This window comes from Drosophila subpulchrella, unplaced genomic scaffold (assembly GCF_014743375.2).
Source record: "Drosophila subpulchrella strain 33 F10 #4 breed RU33 unplaced genomic scaffold, RU_Dsub_v1.1 Primary Assembly Seq101, whole genome shotgun sequence".
Taxonomy (NCBI): domain Eukaryota; kingdom Metazoa; phylum Arthropoda; class Insecta; order Diptera; family Drosophilidae; genus Drosophila; species Drosophila subpulchrella.
Window position 1 is genome coordinate 178,900 of NW_023665443.1, and position 14,643 is coordinate 193,542.

General features: G+C 47.0%; 1 long non-coding RNA gene across 1 annotated transcript; it reads right to left on the minus strand.

Moving 5' to 3' along the window:
- Positions 1–11,502: 11,502 nt before the first annotated feature.
- LOC119558480 lies at positions 11,503–12,662 on the minus strand. Its single transcript, XR_005220204.1, has 3 exons — positions 12,599–12,662; positions 11,682–12,473; positions 11,503–11,624 (listed from the first exon to the last, which is right to left on the minus strand). It is a non-coding gene; the product is annotated as an uncharacterized LOC119558480 (long non-coding RNA).
- Between the last annotated feature and the right edge of the window lie 1,981 nt (positions 12,663–14,643).

Here is a 14,643-nt window from a genome sequence, read left to right on the forward strand (position 1 = left end):
CGGAAGAGTCCTACGACGAGGAACCGTCAGTTTGGGGAGGAAAGTTGTCTGAGACCCAGCGTACCTTGCCCGACCAAGCAGGACCTGGCGTGACGGACGAGCGGTAGATCGATTTGCGGTTTCAAGAGGCGAGCGCCTGGAGAGCCCTGCGATTACCGGCGAAGTTCCTGAACAGCAACCGCCGAACTCCCCGAGTGCCAGAAAGACAAGCTACTGGTCAGGAGACAACGCAGAAGACATCGGCAGCGACGCCAGCAGACATCTCCGGCAGCCACGTTACCATCGCCGCGCGGAGCTCATTGGGGAGCGCAGGCGCGTCACGGACGTTAAGCAGTAGGGTGAAGTCGGGTGGAACGTTCGTCTGCGCTAGGCGTAAAGCGAAGTGAACTGCTAGGCAGCCTCCTGGCGACAGCCTGGACTGTCAGCGCGATCTGAGCAAGAACCTAGCGGGACCGTCCGGGACAGAGCAAGGGACAGGTATTGCCTCGAAAGGCGTCGGCCTGGAGAGCAAGGCTTGTTCACCCTAGTCTGAGAACGGTGACGCTTCCCTAAGCCCACAAGGCCGAACTCTCTGCGAGTCTAGGGCGCGACAAGCGACCCCGAGGCAGCGCGTCGGCGAGTGAGCAGAGGCGGCCACTACGAGCGTCCCGAGACCCAGGAGCCAAGCGGAAGCCGAGTCAACGCGTCGACAAGCCAGAAGGAGGAGCACCAGCAGCCGGCGGAACCAGAACGAGGAGATACAGAAGCCAGCATAGCCACACACCCGCTGTACCAATACCACGAGAATAAATCCCACTGTTGCCATTTGAACCCATTGTTTTCTCACTGATCTACGGGGCAGTCACGTCACATAAATTTGGTGGGACGAACGCACAATCTTCTGAGCTAGCCGCACGAATCTCGTAGCGAGCAAACATACAAAATCAGTTCGTTACAATGTTAACAGCGTTTTGGAATTGGTGTGGGAGGTTGCCCAGTCTGTACGGGTGGATATGAAGATCTTGTATCTTCTTTCGAAGTTGACTATGGATGGAACGTAGTCTGTACTATGTGGTAAGGATGTAAGGATACTGGAGTGACGCGTAGAGCCTGTTGTCTATGCCGCTGCTTCGCGAAGCCTCAGCGCTGTTGCAGATGCCCAGCTTTTGGCAAGTAGGTCCAGGGGTTGGAGATCGAGAATTGTGTTTAGTGCTTCAGTGGCGGTGGTGCGACGGGCCCCACTGATGCAGAGTTCTGCTCTTTTTATGATCTTGTGAAGGATCCTGAGGTTACAGTTATTTTCTAGGGAAGGCCACCATACGATGTTTCCGTAGAGGAGAATGGGCCTGACTATTGCAGTGTATAGCCAGTGAACTATCATGGGGGAGAAACCCCACTTCCTCCCTATGGCTTTTTTACAAGCGAAGAGAGCTATGGCCGCTATGCGTTTGCGATCTAGGATGTTGTCTTTCCAGTGGAGCTTTTTGTCAAGAATGACACCTAAGTACTTTGCTTGATTGCTAAGGGTTAGGCGCGTTTGGTGTAGTTTTGGGAGAGTTAGATTTTGTACCTTATACTTCCTTGTACTAGTTCGGTCTCTTCTGGGTTAACTCCCAGTCCACAGACAGCCGTCCACCTAGAGAGGGTGGATAGGTCTCCATTAGATTGCAAAAAGTTTGTGGGAATTTACCCTGCAGTAGGATAACCACGTCATCCGCGTAAGCTACCACCTTAGTGCCCGCCTCTTCTAGAAGTGATAGTAGTTTGTTGACCACTATAACAAATAGAAGAGGTGAGAGTACACCCCCTTATGGGGTTCCTCTGCTGACATTCCTGGTCGAGTGGGCTGACCCCATAGTGGAGTACACTACTCTGCTGGTAAGCATGGTGTGTATGAGTCCCACTATGGGCCGCTCAATGCCCTGTTCAGTCAGAGCACCAGTAATCGCCGTTGGACTGACGTTACTGAAGGCGCCTTCTATGTCTAGAAACGCTGCCAGAGAGTATTCCTCGGAAACCTCTTTCTATACTAAATACTAGAGAGAGAAGGCCGGTATCTGTTGATCTGCCCTTACGGTACGCGGTAGGCTTGGGTTGATGGGCAACCTGATATGGATGTCAATTAGCCTTTTCAGGGTCTTCAACAAGAAGAAAGAGAGACTTATCGAGCGGAAGTCCTTTGGGTTGGTGTGGGAGGGTTTGCCGGCATTCGGTATAAAAACTACCTTAACGTCTAGCCACCTTGTTGGAATGTGGTTTAGAGCAAGGCAGCCATGGAAGATGGCTGTCAGCGAGGGTAGGGATATATCTAGTGTCCGTTGTAGCTGGGCCGGGAAGAACCCGTCCGGGCCGGGGGATTTGAAAGGCTTAAAAGAGTTGATAACCCACTTAATGCGGTCAGGCCTCGAGATGTTGTCTATACTCTGGTTGTCAGGGTTCTCCTCTATGCCTCCACTACTTGGGTTTTTTTACGGAAGTGGGTGTCTAACAGGAGTTCAAGGGTTTCCTGACTGTTTACCGTCCAGCTGTCAGCATTGGCTTTTAGGTAGCCAATGGTTGCTGGAGATTTTGCAAAAACTCTTCTGGATGCCTCCGCAGTAAATTCTATGCTACTACAGAAATTAGCCCATGCTCTTCGTTTTGATATTCTAATTTCTTTTTTGTATAGGCTTAGTTTTGTATGGTATAAGTTCCAGGAAGATTCGTTATTGTTGTACTTGGCTCTCGCGGCTCTGTTGAAGTAAGTTCTACACTTTCTTTTAAGGTTCGCCAGGGTTGTGTTCCACCATGGTGGTTTGTGCTTTGCTTTGACTGTTCTGCTTGGGCAAGCCCTTTTAATGGCCTTACCGCAGATGTCAGTGAACGTATTAACTAGGTTATCTGATTCCTGACCGTTGAGTACGTGCGTCGGTGGAGCGTGTAGGTTCCTATTGAGGAGATTTTTGTAGTATCCCCAGATGGTTATTCTTAGATTAGTAATGTTCTCGGCGGGAGGACAGTCTAGAGTTATTGTAAATTCTATGTATCGGTGGTCTGAGAATGAGTGCTCGATCTCCACCTTCCATGCTTCTAGCTGGTTAAGTAGGGGATCAGATATTAGTGTAATGTCTAAGACTTACCTCCTATTTCTAGTGATGAAAGTTGGGTTATTACCTTTGTTGCAGATGAATAGATTTGATTGAAGGAGATAGCCGTAGAGTAACTCACCCCTTTCGTTTGTGTTTGAACTTCCCCATTGCGTATGGTGTGAGTTAGCGTCTCCACCCAGGATGAGTTCCTTAGATAAGTGTGCATGTATGAGTTGTTGTGTTATGGTGTTTGGTAATAGCCCGTCATATTCGTGAGCCAGATAGAATGATGCTATGGTCTGATGAGTGTGTTCGTTTAGCTCCAGTCTGACCGTGGTGAGGTCGCCTTCGCTAAACTGTGGAATAAGAAATGCGTTTAAGTGTGTCTTTGTAAGAATGCAGGTTCTGGTTTTACCCTTATCCTTCTTGTAAAATAGCTTGTATAGGGGGGTGGATAAGCCACAGATGTTGTTACCAACAATCCATGGCTCTTAAATGAGGACTACGTCTATGTTGCCTGTTGCCAGGCGGATGCTGCCTTGCTGTGGTGCAGGTTAAGCTGCAGGAACTGCGACACACATGCAGCCAGGTTGTCTGCCGCTAGTTTGTCTGTATCGTATATGCGAAGTTGCACCTTGTCGAACCCGTAATTCAACCGGTTCTGCTGCGCTGCGAGAGGTTCCAAGCAGGCCTGGCTCAGGAGTATTACCGCGTTTATAGTGACGCGTTCGGTCTTCTCCACCTTAACCACCTTCCAACCATCTGTCGGAAGCTTCGGGTTAAACCTGGTCAGCAGGCTGAGTATAGCCCCTGGCTCCGAGGGTTAAGACGGCAGCCACACCCTCGCTCTCGGTCGAGGCGGGATGTCTGCAGCCTCGCAAACTGCCAGCTTGGCCCCGGGGTAGACCTCGCCGACCTTGTTAATGGCAGCCTTGTAAAGTGCTGCCGATCTCTCGTGTTCACAGGCGATCAACTTTACGTTGCCCTGGTACCACCCTGCATCTGTGGAATAGGGTGGACGACCTGGGTTCTCGTCAAGTACTTTTAAGGCCACTGACGCAAGGGCCCGTCTAACCAGACCCCACTGGTTCCTCGAGATTCTTCCGCTCTGGTCGATGACGCCAATGATCTTCCGATCCTTTACTACTTCCGCAAAGGATCTCGACCAATTGCCGCGGTTCCATCGACCTCTCTCGCTTGTTGCTGTTGTTGGTGGTCATAGCGATGTCGAAGTCATTTCCGCCATTTCCCAGGTTGGGGTAGCTCAGGTTGGGGTAGTTGGTAAGCCACACCTACACTGGTGGGGGGCTTGGGCTGGTATTTATGAAGAGTTGGGCTTATACGGCTCCATTTCGTCGTCGAAACCCCTTGGAAGGGGTCGACGTCACATGGACTTGGCTCCGAAAGAGCAGTGTTCTTGCTCGTCTTAACGTCGCTGGTTGCGACTTCCGACTTTTTGAGAGTGTCGGGCTCTTGTTTGGTGCTTCTTTCCGTTATCTTTTTGTTTAAATTTTCCATGCTTAATCCCACGAGCTGCGGAGAAGGGACAGGTTCACACGGGAAGAGATTCGCTGTACCCGGGTAAGACTGACTTAGAACAGGCGGTCGCCGCTTGCTGGCGGTTGCCCACTCTAACGCCCACAAACCGCACAAGCCTGTGGCGCCCACAATTTTCATGCTAGAAAATAAATAACTAAAATGTAATAGTCACGTCAATACCTATCGATTAACCCAAAAAAAGTTTGCCTCGCCCATTCTAACGCCCATAACGCTTAAATATGTCTGCCGCCCACATAACCAAATATTGAGATCGCGGGTAGGTGGCGCATTTCAATCTCGCTTTGCTTCTTGCATCTCCATTTCCCTTTTGTCCCTTTAGCTGAGTAACGGATATCTGATAGTCGAGGTACTCGACTATAGCGTTCTATCCTATTATACCCTTGCAGAGGGTATATTGATTTCAGTCAGAAGTTTGCAACGCAGTGAAGGAGACGTTTCCGACCCCATAAAGTATATATATTCTTGATCAGCATGACTAGACGAGTCGATCTAGCCATGTCCGTCTGTCCGTCTGTCCGTCCGTTTCTACGCAAACTAATCTCTCAGTTTTAAAGCTTTCCCAAAAGTCTTATATCTTTTGCAGGTAGTATATAAGTCGGAACCAGCCGGATCGGACAACTATATCTTATATCTCCCATAGGAATAATCGAAAAAAAAATTTTTTTTAATTATATCTTTGGTGTTTTTATAGCTTGGAGCTTTTTAGCTCCTAAGCTTGGAAATAACATATTTTAATTAGTTTTGAACTCGGCTGAGGAACTTGTGAGATGGTTCCAAAGTCGCCTAGCTGGGGCAACCGAGCGGGTCGCGGGTTGCGGATAGCGGACGACCTCTCTCGAGGTCAACTGTGAATAAGCTGGTGGGATAAGTCAAACACGGTACCGTGGACGGAAACCCCAGTAAATAAACAGTCCCGGACAGCCAGCGGGTATTTTGCAACGAAGCAATACCGACGATGCGAGTTGTTCAGCCGCATCTAAATAGTTGCTTTACACAAACCCACTCCCAACACAACACCTACCCAACTCCCCTCCCAAACAAGATCTCACTCCGGGCCGGACTACGGTGTAATACGGACCGTGCCAAGAGGCAGCCTGGCTGGGGGCCCGGATCAAAAATAGCCCAGTCTCAAACGGTGTGCTCAGGGACATGGCGACCCCCTGTTCTAACTATCGCCTTACCCGGGCATCGCGGATCTCTGCCCGGACGGACTTTTCCCCTTCTCCGCAACTCGTGGGACCAAATTATGGATCAGAAAACAGAAGATAAAAAAACAAAAAACATAGAGACGGGTACTCTTAAAAAACCCATGGATAAGACGAACACTGGTTCCACCTTCCATACCAGCAGGTCCCAGAAAGGGCCGCATCCCAAACTGGGGATGATGGGTGGCAGAAAGCCAACCGCAAACGCCTCCGCTACGTGGTAGGCACTGCCAAGGCGCTCGGGCCACCCGCTGGTGCTAAATATACATACGCAGAAAGGCGGACTGCCGCCCAGACTCTGCGCTCACACACCAGGAGCACCGTTGCCACGCCTTCGCCTGAATGGCTAAAGAAGGTAGAGTGGGCAAGGAAGGTGCTCCCAAACTACGGGCAGGAAAAGCCCACTCAAGAGGCGACTCAGGCGAAAAGGCAGCGATCCCTCGAACTACCCGGGCCATCGGCGAAGAGATCTAAGATCCAGCCATCGGTCTCTTTCGCCGAAATCACGAAGAATCGTGTGTTACTTGGCCTGATTGACAGGGGAAATCCGGAGGGCAGGATCCCCAGAAACAAGTGGAAGGCAGTGGAGTCCCACCTTTCCCTCATTTGCCTGCGCATGGTACGAGAGAAGCCAGGCACCTCGCCCTGCTGCATGGACGCGGGCTGGTACCAGGGCAGCGTCAAGGTGGTAGCATGCGACAGTCAGCGGTCGGCTGATATGTACAAAGAGGCGACAAGCAAGCTCGGCGAGGTTTACGAAGGGGCGAACATCGTTGCGCTTGACTGGTGCGATGTCCCCAGTAGACCCCGAGCCAGGATCTGGTTTCCAGCAGCAATCAAGACGCCGGAGGACATCCTCTTCATGTTGCAAGAATGCAACCCGCACCTCCCCACGAAGGACTGGAAAGTCGTCAAGGTGGAGGAGCATGAAGGGGATGTCAACCAGGCGGTTTTGATCCTGAACAAGGAGTCAGTAGCTCCGATCGAGACTGCTCGTGGAGTGCTGAACTTCGGGTTCAGTGCGATACACATCAAAGTGTATAAGGGCGACTCCAACGCCGCTAGCAGCTCTGCCGGCAACCCAGCCGAGCAGGTGCTTGCTGAGGAGTTGGAGGCACCTGGTGGGCCGGAGGACGGCTACTCTACCGATTCGTCGCTAAGCAGAGAGATGCGTGCGCTCGGACCGGCAATCGAGGACGTGGACCTCAGCGACACAGAGGAGGCCGACGTCACTGTGGTGGAGGTTGAAGCTGTAGATGTCATTAAGACTTCTACAAATAAACCTTCACCACAGTAAAGTAGCGTCTGCTGCACTTCTGCTTCGCCTGACAGAAGGCGGAGCCGACCTAGTCCTCGTACAGGAACCTTGGGTTGTAGGAGGCAAGGTTGCTGGACTAGGAACAAAGGAATACAAGCTTATGCTTGACCCCAAAGAAGGTAAAATTCGAACCTGCATATTAGCCAAAAGGCATCTTAGTATATTTCTACTTCGCAATTACAGCAACGGAGACAACACCGCAGTAAGCCTGGAGCTGCAGAGTGGCTCTATAAGGGTTCTATCGGCCTATTTGGCCTTTGAGAAGGAAAACCCCCCAGATGCGCTGGTCAGAGGACTAGCAGAGGAATGCGAAAAGCTCAAGAATGGATTGGTAATAGGCTGTTACGCCAACGCCCATCACACCCAGTGGGGTTGCCCAAACAACAACGACAGAGGTGAGTCTCTTTTTGATTTTATTCTAAATTCGAACCTATTCTTATGCAATAGGGGCAATGCCCCTACTTTCATAACTAAAGCTTGCCAAACGATCATAGATCTAACTTTGGTATCAGATTCACTCGTAGGCGCATTCAAAAACTGGGCAGTCTCTGACGAGCACTCCTTTTCGGACCATAGATTCATAGAAACCGTATTGTCCCTTGATTCGCCCTTGCCGGTCAGCTTCGTCAACCCCAGAATAGGGGACTGGCACAGGTCCAAAGAAGTTCTGACAAATATCCTTCCCATGGAACCGTCAGAAAGCATCACAAACCCACATGAGCTGGACGAAACAGTATACAAATTCACAGAGGCATGCAACACTGCCTTCAAAGTGGCATGCCCCACAGAGAAACCAAGAGGAAGGAAAAAACCCCCCTGGTGGACCCAACAACTATCTATCCTCAGAACCAACTGCAGATGCCTGTTTAACAGAGCAAAGGCGGGAAATGAGGACACCAACTGGCTGAACTACAAGTTTGAACTAGCCTCCTACAAAAAGGCCATTAGAAGAGCAAGACGAACGGCATGGCAGACCTTCTGCTCTGACATAGAAAAAACAACTGATGCCGCAAGGCTCAGGAAAATACTCTCTAAGACAGCCGCGCCTTTGGGCTATCTTAAAAAAGCAGATGGATCATGGTCAGACTCCAGTAAAGAGTCCTTGGACCTGCTCCTAGACGCTCACTTCCCGGGGAGCCAACAAGCAGGTCATCCACCTGAAAGAGGAGCAGGAGAGGGAATCGAAATATATCCACTCCTATCAGACCGCAACATGAAATGGTCCATTCATAGTTTCAAACCATACAAATCACCGGGACCGGACGGAATAACACCGGCTCACATCCAGCAAGCAGGACAAATAGCCATTAACTGGTTGAAAAAAATCTTCCAATCCATCCTGGCGGTAGGAGAACTACCAACAGCATGGCAAGAAACAAAGGTGGTTTTCATTCCCAAGGCAGGGAAGGCCACTCACACCACAGCAAAGGATTTTAGGCCAATAAGCCTAACATCATTCCTGCTTAAGAGCTTTGAAAGAATGATAGGCCTACACATAAGGGCCACCGTAAGCCCGACACAAATATCAGAAGCACAACACGCTTACACCAAAGGTAAGTCAACCGAATCGGCGCTACACTTGGTGGTAAACAGCATCGAGAAATCACTCAACATCAAGGAATACACACTGATCGCCTTCCTGGATATAGAGGGAGCCTTCAATAACGTGCTTCCCACCGCTATAACAGAATCTCTCACAGAACTAGGGGTTGAGCCGCCAATGGTGAGGCTAATCCATAAATTGCTGATAAGCAGAATGGTCACAGCCACACTAGGGACCTCGACCCAGACTAGACTAGTGAACAGAGGCACCCCGCAAGGAGGTGTACTATCACCCCTCTTGTGGAATATCGCAGTAAATAAACTACTGCGGATTCTGGAGGGAGGAGGTTGTAAGGTCGTGGCATACGCAGACGACGTCGCCATCATCTTTAATGGAAAATATCCACAAACACTTTGCGATCTTATGACCGCTAAACTTAAAATGCTATCGGAATGGACGATAGCGAACGGACTCGGGGTAAATCCCTCGAAAACAGAACTTGTTCTATTTAGGAGGAGGTTGTAAGGTCGTGGCATACGCAGACGACGTCGCCATCATCTTTGATGGAAAATATCCACAAACACTTTGCGATCTTATGACCGCTAAACTTAAAATGCTATCGGAATGGACGATAGCGAACGGACTCGGGGTAAATCCCTCGAAAACAGAACTTGTTCTATTTACAAATAGGTACAAAATTCCACAACTTAACCCACCCATTTTAAACAATTATAATCTCTCCTTTAGCGATCACGCCAGGTACTTGGGGTTAGTACTAGATAAACGCCTCAAATGGGGCTTAAACAACCAAGAGAGAACCAAAAAAGCGACCATTGCACTTTACTCCTGTAAAAAAGCAATCGGGCTAAGATGGGGCATGTCCCCAAGAATAGTTAACTGGATATACACAGCGGTAGTCAAGCCAATCCTACTGTACGGAGTGGCTCTGTGGTGAACCGCCTTACACAAACAATGCATACTGACTCCTCTAAGCAAAGTACAGCGAATGGTGGCTTTGTGTATTAGTGGAGCCCTTCGAACCACCCCGAATGAAGCGCTGAATGCGATCTTGAACCTCCCTAGCCTGGACTTAGCAGGCATGGAAAGGGCCAAATCGGCAGCTATTCGACTGAGGGACACAGGGCAATGGAAAGCCCAATTATATGGCCATGCTAAAATTCTCCAGCATGATAAATCGATTCCGAAAATCACGGATCTATGCAAATCTATTGAATATAGTCACACACCCTTTGAGGCCCTGATTCCTGATAGAGAGGAATGGGAACAGGGCCGACCGGGCACGACGGACGCAATCTGTTTCTATACAGATGGCTCCAAATTAGAAGGACACGTCGGCGGAGGTGTATACTCCGAACAATTAGATATCAGGAAGTCATTCAGGCTCCCGGACCACTGTAGCGTCTTTCAGGCGGAGGTCCACGCTATAAAAGAAGCACTAACATGTTTAAGGAACCTTAGCCTCCAGAGAGGACACCTAAACATATATAGTGACAGCCAAGCGGCTATAAAGTCGATCTACTCGACAAACACCAACTCTCGTACAATAGCAGACTGTCGCAGATCTCTCCACGAGATGGCAAATCAGTTTACTATCAGCCTAATATGGGTTCCGGGTCACCGGGACATCGTAGGCAACTGCATAGCGGACGAATTAGCCAGGCAGGGCACCACCAAGCCTCTCCTACCAGGAGAGGAAAATGTCGGTATGCCTAAGGCTACTTGCAAGCTAAACATAAAAAACCACTTCAACACACTAGCCAACACCCATTGGCAAAACGCACCACAGTGTCGCATCTCTCACCAGACATGGCCTGTGATAAACACTAAAAAAACCTCGGAGTTACTCAAGCTCAGCCGCACAGAGTGTGGCATGCTGATCCGAGCTCTTACAGGCCACTGGCTTGTTGGCGCGCATGCCGGCAGGTTACAAGCCCCGCAAAATAATTTCTGCAGAAGCTGTAGGGATGAGGAAGAAGTGGAAACGGTAGAACACCTTCTCTGCTTCTGCCCAGCCCTATGCAGACTCAGACTGAAACACTTAGGAAGCCCCTTCATCGACGATCTTACCGAAATATCGGAGATTAATCTCAAAAGCATAAGTGCCTTTATTAAATCTTTCGGGTGGAAGACATGCTGATCAGCTTAACACAAGCTGAAACTACTAGAAACGGGACCCTAGAGAAGGAAGAAACGAGATCATGCGGTATCACAACGGACCCATTGAGGTCTAAGTGTGTCGGACTATAGTCCGACAGCCGCCCTAACCTAACCTAACCTAATTAGTTTTGAATTTTGAATTAAATTTTATCGAAATCTGACGACTATATCATATAGCTGCCATAGGAACGATCGGAAAATTGGTGGAAAAATAATATGAAACAAATTATAGCTTCGGTGTTTTTCAACATATTACCTCCAACGCTTGGAAATAACATTTTTTAATTAGTTCTGACTTTCGAATTTAATTTTATCAAAATCGGACGACTATATCATATAGCTGCCATAGGAACGATCGGAAAATTGGTAGAAAAATAATATGAAACAAATTATAGCTTCGGTGTTTTTTGACATATTATCTTATACTATTGGAAATATAATTTTTTGTGTTTTTAAATTTAATAATTATAGCTGCAAGGTAGAGGTGGAGAACAATCGATGGTGGGACCATCGATGGTTTTCCATTGTTTTAGAAAAAAAAAATAAACAAATAAATAAAAAAAACGTCAAAAATTTATATTTTGAGATCAAAATTAAAAATTCTTATTAATAAACAACAACTGGTCTACAGTTTTGGACTTCAGCGCGCATCGACGGTCTGAAATTATTTGTCCTGCCTTACTAAAAGTCCTTTCGGAGGCACAGGAGGATGCTGGGACGCACAGATATTCTTTAGCGAGGGCCTTGAAGGCTTGAAAATCATCATTGGTCATCTGAAAAAGACTTTTTTGGTTAATCTGTACAAATAGTTATACATGTCTAATACTAACCTTCCAGTGTAGTAAAGGGTCCTTGCTTTCATCATCGTTTTTTTGCTCAAAGTACTGCCGCATTAGTATTATTGAGTGTGCCCTGTTTGATGTAACTTTATTAGACAGTTTACCTTGCAGGTAAGGATAAAAGCTTGGTTGTGGTGGTGCTGGAGCTGTGGAACTAGCATTCGAATTCATAGACAATATTTCGTAGAGCTTCAACTCCAAAGCCTTAGCAGCTTTTTCAGCATTCGATGGTAGAAAAAAGCCTTCCATTTTTGAAGCGTGGATCTAGCAGTGTCGCAATTCTAGGGACAGTTCGTGATTCATAATGATAAAATCGTTCTTTGATATGAATTTTGATCAAGTCATGAGCATCCTGAGCCGCTTTCGAAGAGCACTTTATTAAATTCATTTTTTGATACAACTCGGCAATTATTGGTATCATGAGCATAACCCTTTTGTCAATCCCTACTTTCCTTACAGAATCATTGGAATACAAATTTTCTTTTTCGAAAAAAGTGGAAAGGGATGCCTGCGCAGCATTATCGTTCGGCTTGTGATAGCCGGGATGTGAACGTTTAAGGTGGTCGATCAGATTTGATGTATTTCCTGCAGTTTTGTACCGCTTACCGCATATTTTGCATGTTGCTTCTGGTTTGCCTTTCGATTTTTTAAAGTCCTCCCACGCGACGGATGTTTCCCTTCGACGCTTAAGACTCGTAGCTTCCCCTCGACGCTTAGGACTTGAAGCTTCCTCTTGACGCTTAGGACTTGTAGCCTCCGGCTCGCATAGTTTGTTTGCTGATGCTGCAGAATAAAATGTTAATGTTAAAAGTTGTCACACCAAAGTGCACTGAAAACACGTGGATTTATAAGCATTACACATGCACACATACACACACATGTACAAGTGCAAAAGCGCATTTACTTACTTTTGAGAAACTTGTCCATAATCCATTCCAGGTCACTGCCAGCACCAACACCACCACTTTTAAGCTAATAAAACAATATAAAAATAAGTTAACTGTGTAATCAATTTTACTTTTTTATGTACTTACATATTAATTCACTTGTTCGCTTGCCAACTCCCGCTAAAAAAGTGATGGGAAAAGCATAAGGTGATGGGCAAAAAAAAAAGGAAAACCATCGATAGTGAGAAAAAACAATCGACTTTCACGAAATTTTGAGACAATCGATATTATCGATGTTTCCATCGATTCCAGCTCGAACCCTAAGGTTTAAAGGAGTATCTATTTTTAAGTAATATTAGTGATAGTGATAATGAAAATAAATATTTCGAAACATTAAATAGTTATATAAAAAGTACGATAACAATTTAAATACAATAAACACCAAAAAGAGCTGGTTTGGCGGCGATTGGTAGTAATAGATTGAAATGTTTCTGCTGGTCTGGGGACCATGTGCTAAAGGTATGTCCCAAGTTTAAGGATACATATGTCTCCGATGCAAAGATACCAGGAATGTAAGCGAAATTTGCTATATCTGGTATCCTTCAGTAAGCATCACTCAACCAAGAGGCGTAGAGAGGTCAGCGTTGCGGACGCTGTAACAAGCCTCACGAGTTGCTGCATTCAAAAGAAATAGCAGATAGTAACATGCAAGGAGTTTCTATCGAATCGGAGATCAATACAACATGACAAGCGGAGTCCAAATCCTTTCATATCACATTGCTTAGCTGGAAGCAGCAGTAGTCCGATAACTTTCAGAAGTGTTGAAATGTGTTAGATCCAGGAGCCAGCTGTGTAAATTTATTAGCCTAAAAATTGGCTTCACGGTTGGAGTTACAAGCTATGCACTCGGTTATCCAGGTCAGTGGAATAGGAAACGTTGCATAAGAAATTTTTGCAGAGGTAAAGATCAAGAGTTACCGGAGTCAGCGTTGCCAATTTAGCTATATCCCCGCTAGTTTGGCGGTTTTTGAGCACAGTACTCACATCGACGAAAACCGCGAGCTAACCATAGGAGTGAGCGAGAGGCAAACAAGCGGCTAAAGCTTTTCGTCGGGTCTGTTTTTCAGCGCGGTACTCAGATGAGCTAAGGAAATACCAGAAAGAATTCCAGATTTCGCGAGTGAATTTTCGATGAACGCTGTTAGCCGCGGCCCAAAGAATAAGAAATTTAATCTTTGGCGGTGTTCGTGCAGAAGCGGTGGGGAATTTAAAAATTAAAAATGGAAGAAAAACCCCAAAAACGGTTAAAGGAGTTCAGTGCAGATGAAAAAGGACGCCTAATCCAAGCTGTTGCCCATTATTGTGGAACTTGACCGACAGGAAGCATTACGACAACGGGGCAAATCCGCAGAATAGTTGAAGTGCTGGAGGAGAACCACTAGAGAATCCCAGTGGGAAGGAACATGGGACATCGCTCGATCTGCGACGAGCTCTCCATTGAGGACGCGACCTCCACCAGACTACTTAACAGCTAACGCAGAAATGGAGGATGCGCCGGCTTCTATAGGGAGGAGAAAATAAGGTCTCCCGCTGAGACAGCTAGAGGAGCCATTACCAGCCATTATTGACCAGCATATTGGCACTCGGAGATGGATTAGAGATGGCGCGGGAACGGAAGCCTTAAACTTTTAATTTACATAAATAAAAACATGCGTTGAACATTTCATTTATTTTTATTTTAATTTCTTTGTGCACCAGCAGACTCTTCTTTTTTAAATTGCTCCAATTGATTTGTTTTCCGTTTGGCAACAAGCCCAGCTGTTTGACAGTAAGACCATGCCACATGCATTGCGGGTGAACTTTGAAAACTTCGGTCACACTACAAAGAATAAGATTTTTCGACTAGTGAAACTCTTAGCCGATCTGAGTACTAGGCTTTAAAAGCAAAATGCGCAATAAATTGAAAACTAGCGGCTAGCGGGAATTATAGCTATTTTCAAAGCAAAGCTGACCAAATTTTAGCTTGTTAAAAACATCTGTTACCTTGTATTTTTATGTTTTACGAT